Source organism: Telopea speciosissima, chromosome 7 (genome assembly GCF_018873765.1).
Source record: "Telopea speciosissima isolate NSW1024214 ecotype Mountain lineage chromosome 7, Tspe_v1, whole genome shotgun sequence".
NCBI classification, from domain to species: Eukaryota; Viridiplantae; Streptophyta; class Magnoliopsida; order Proteales; family Proteaceae; genus Telopea; species Telopea speciosissima.
The window spans coordinates 53,244,970-53,249,698 of NC_057922.1; the positions used below are offsets into that span (position 1 = coordinate 53,244,970).

Consider the following 4,729-nt stretch of genomic DNA (forward strand, 5'->3'; position numbering starts at 1 on the left):
CAACATGTCACTCCTATCTCTAATGTTGAAACACCCAATTCTGCCCAAGTCAGACAGTCACCATACTCATTGAAGAACCGCACTCCTTTGACAACTACAACTAAGAATGTCACTAATTGAACCTTTGAACCTTACTGATGCACATAAACAGATTGCTGGCTCCTACACTCATCAGTTGCAAACCTTTGACATCAACACTGACATCTCACTGACTGCTTTGTCCTCTGATTGACAAGAACTTGCTTATGTTAAGACTGACATATCTATCAAACGCAAAAACACTGCCAAGGACTACAATGTAAATCAACGACGATTACTAATCTTGGAAATACTGCAGTAACTCTACTATCATAATCTGAATTTTGCTGGTGGCACTAATGAACATCTAGTAAGCTCTCCTCTCCTGTGCACCTAGGCTTGTCAAACGGTACGGTTTCGGTAATACGGTACGGTACCAAAAATAGGTACCCAATACCGATACCGATACCGTACCGTTTAAGAACCCTATTTTCAATATCGCAACCGTACCGCTACGGTACGGTATGAAAATGATATATATACGGTATGGTATGAAAATGGTATATGTACGGTACAAAAAATGGTATAAATTTGATTTTTAAACGATATGTATATGAAAACAGTATATATACGGTACGAAAATGGTATGCATACGGTACGAAAATGGTACGGTTTCATTTTTACATGTTTACACCCCAAAACGGTACGGTTACGGTAAAACGGTACGGTTTTGGTACATACCGACAGTATGACCGTAAAAACCATTACCGTACCGTACCATGGTCAATACCGTTTGACCATACCGTACCGTACCATTTTTGCAACAGTGCGGTTTGATACGATTTTACACGGGCGATTTCGGTTTCGATATACGGTTACGGTTCCAGATTGACACCCTTATGTGACCTAGTTCCTGAGAGGTTGCCCACTCGCACACTCACCACACCCAGCTCCAAACCCAAGCTGGGTGTGGTGAGTTAACTATACACACCTTTGTGTGCCTCTGTCCCTGAAACTAAGACAAAGTTCCTCAAGGAGGATGAAGTACCCATGAAGACTTCAAGTTCCTCAAGGAGGATGAATTGCCCATGAAGACTTCAATCCCCAATACCGATACCAATGTGAATTGCAAGTTTGCAACAACGCCAGAAGCTTTGATTGCTTTAGAGGTCTGGAATCAGCGAAATGCCTTCTTATTAATCCACCAAGTTCTGCGAGAGAGAGAGATGCAAACCCTGGTTTCAAAAAAAAAAAAAAACCCCCCTGGTTCCTTGATCTCAAATCAAGGAGGTGAGGAAGAGGTAGTATGCCCAGTACATGGACTCTGGAAAAAGATAAAAGGGGCGTTGCGGGAATCGAACTCGCGACCTCTCGCACCCGAAGCGAGAATCATACCACTAGACCAAACGCCCAGAAGACGTTGATGATTTCTTTAATTACATTTAAAAACCTAAAACAGAGGTCTCCCCACTGCCGCAAATAGGTCAACCGTTTTTCTTTTGGTTCATCTTCACGAATTTGGTTCTGTAATTGCTACTCAAATACATTGAACATTTTTCCGTTCAAACACTGCAGAATGCAAAATCCAGAATTAGGGTTCGTTCTTTTTTGACATCATAAGCTGTCAGTACTTTTCATTCCTTATTGTTGATATTAATTTTGTACTTTATTTATCACTTTTATTCTTCCTGATGTTTCCTCTTATTGGATTGTGTAATCTTTGCAAAGTAGTGAATCAAGCCTTATGTACAGGAATAGAGTTTGCATTCATTGAAATCGTGTTGGTGCTAGGGTTTGAGTCGGAATTGTGTTGCTCTGATGCTTTTTATCTAATAATTTAAGTCTCTGTTAGCATGCTTCCAGTACTTATTGTGTTGATATTTTGACAGTAGCATTAGAACATTATAATCTGCAGCTTTCAAGTTAAGGAGTAATTGGGCTCACCCTGGCAATAATGTGAGCTCCTTTTTTTCTGACACAGTTCAAGTAATATGAATATTCCTCTTCTTATATGTCAGTTTAGGATGATTGACATGGTTGATGCGGAATTGTTACCCTGTTGTGTATCTGTAGGCCGTCGGGGTTGACAATAATTTAACCGAGAAAAAAATATTTAGAAGAGGGAATGATTAAGTTGGGTAGTTCTTGTTAGAAAAACAATGCAGCAGAATGATGATTTTGCAAAAGAAAACGAAAAAAGGAAGAGAAATCACACACACTAGACAAGACAAGATTTGCGTGGTTAACCCCCAAGAAGGAAGGCTACATCCACGTCCGAGCGATAGAACGAATCCACTATTTCTATGAAGCAAATACAAACCCTCACTCTCTCATGCCCCTAACAATATATAAGAAAACCCTAACCCAGAAAGTATAAAACTGCCCCTAGAGACTCACCCGGTCTGGTTCGGACCTGAACCAATATAGGGCGAAATACATATCAAATCGAAGATCTTGACGAGCTCTACAGGTTAAAGCACCGACAGTGCTGACATATGCACTTTTTGGCCATGCTAGCACGTTTCGAAGGCGAAACGGCCTGCCAAAAAATCACCACAGCACTTTCTGGACTGAGATTAGGCTTCACCAATAACAGTTCTTAAGTAATCTTGAATATTCCTTTTGACTAACTATTGTTTTTTTTTAAATCTGCATTATGATTCAGTAGGAGGAGTGGAGATATAAATCCAAATATAAGTGAATTAATTCACTTATTTTTCTTGTTTATAATATGTGTTCCTTTTTCTATTCAGGGGTGGGGGGGTAGAGGGGGATGGAAATGTCTCTGACACAAATACTTGAAATTTCAGGCTTTTATGAGTTATCTGATGTTTCAATTTTATAATTAATTCCTTTTTCAGGTTTATTGTTTTGTAGGATGCATCCTTCATCATATTTGTTGGAAATTCTTTATTAATTAAACATATAATGGGCATGGTTAATCATCTTGAAGGATGCATCTTCTGCTAATCTTTGTGAGTTCATTGGTGATTGGACTAGTTGATCCATTATATCTATTTATATTTTTAGATCAATCTCCTTGCAGTTGGAGCATGCATTTTTTTTTCTACCCGACACAAAACAGAATTTTAATGAATTTAGATGGATTTAGTGGTATTTGAAGTTGTTGTTTCTAGCTCATGACTTGTGATAAGTTTTGTTGCAGGTTGTTACTCCTTTAGCGCCTCTAAGTCAGCAGGTACTTTCTCAACTTTGTTTGTTATGCAATAGAATTTTGGTTCTGCATTCTTGTTGATCTCATGATACACTGATAACAGATATATGTTTGTTCTCGGTTGTGCTTTTGAACCCCACCTTTTTTTTTAAGTCTGACATCATTTAGTTTATGGGACATAGATGTCTTCCTGTTATATCTTTTTCTTTTACAAAACATGCGTGTGCAAATGCATGTGGCATGTTTTTTTTTTGGGGGGGGGGGGGGGGGAGAGGGAGTTAAGAAGTTTACTTGAACACGGATAGGGATGTGATTAGTCAATGGTTAAGAGGTTTTCATGTATGAAATGTATTCTGTGGGGGGTGGGGGGGCTGAAGAAGATATATATATATATATATATATGATTTGTCTGTCTATGTATGCATACCTATCCTTACATTTTGTAAAAAAGAAGAATATTTAATCATTTTTCAGTGTTTTCAGCTAAATCCTTTCATCAATTAGTGCTTAACTCAACTTGCTTTGCAGGCTGGATACTATTGTGCAGTTTGTGAATGTGTTGTTAAGGATTCTGCAAACTACTTGGTCCACAATAATGGAAGAAATGTGAGTTCTTTCCCTGGCATAGATATCCATGTGTGGTCACATGGTTGTTCTCTTCACGGTACTTTTTTTTAGATCAAAGAGCTTTGGGTATGTTGATACGAATAGAACGATCATCTCTTCAACAGGTAAATACACTATATCTGAACTACGTTTTGCTGAGAGCATATAGAAATTACACAGGTGTGGAGATCATCTTAGTCTAGACAGAAGTGAAGCACCAAAAAGCTATTCTTTCTCACCTCTGCCATAGAAATGGCATGTGGGAATTGATGAACTAGGTCTCAGATTGATTGGCAACATTAAAGAGATCTTTTTGAGCAAATTTTAGCTGAATTAGGTCTTTGTAACCAATCAATGGGCTCCCTCTGGATCATTTGCTGTTATACGTATTATAATGGTGATGGTTATTCCCCATTCAGGTGTGCCACATGTGTCTCACACTGGTGGAGAAGACATCCTCTCTGTTGTCTTGAGTTGAGTTTGGAGTTTGGCAGAGAAAAACATTTGAAGTGTAAATATAGAACAATTAAAAGATTGTGGCGAAAAAATGATTGATGTCTGTTCATGCTGTTCATGTACCTAGGGCTTTTAATTTTGTCATGCCTCACAAGTACATCTCAATAAGGATTACAATATCACATATATCATATTCCAAAGCTTTTGATGGTGAGGTCCAAAATCTATTTGAACTTCTCAAGAAGTGGAAAGTTGCAGGTAGCTTTACTGAACAGGGTAGGATCCGAAAAGAAATAAATCTCCACTTATTCTGACTTGAATTTGTTTTTTGGTTGTAAACCTTGTAAGAACTTGGTTCTGGATTTCAATTCCTCTTGGCCCAAGAATTTGAGAGAGGGAGATTGGCTGTGCTTGGTCAGCTTATTGCCATACCCTGTTGCTTACAGCACATGGTTGCACAAGATCTTTTGGTGC

The 4,729-nt window shown here is 38.5% G+C and overlaps 1 non-coding gene across 1 annotated transcript; it reads right to left on the bottom strand.

The window, feature by feature from the left end:
• Positions 1 to 1,358: 1,358 nt before the first annotated feature.
• TRNAP-CGG lies at positions 1,359 to 1,430 on the bottom strand. Its single transcript has one exon. It is a non-coding gene; the product is annotated as a tRNA-Pro (tRNA).
• Between the last annotated feature and the right edge of the window lie 3,299 nt (positions 1,431 to 4,729).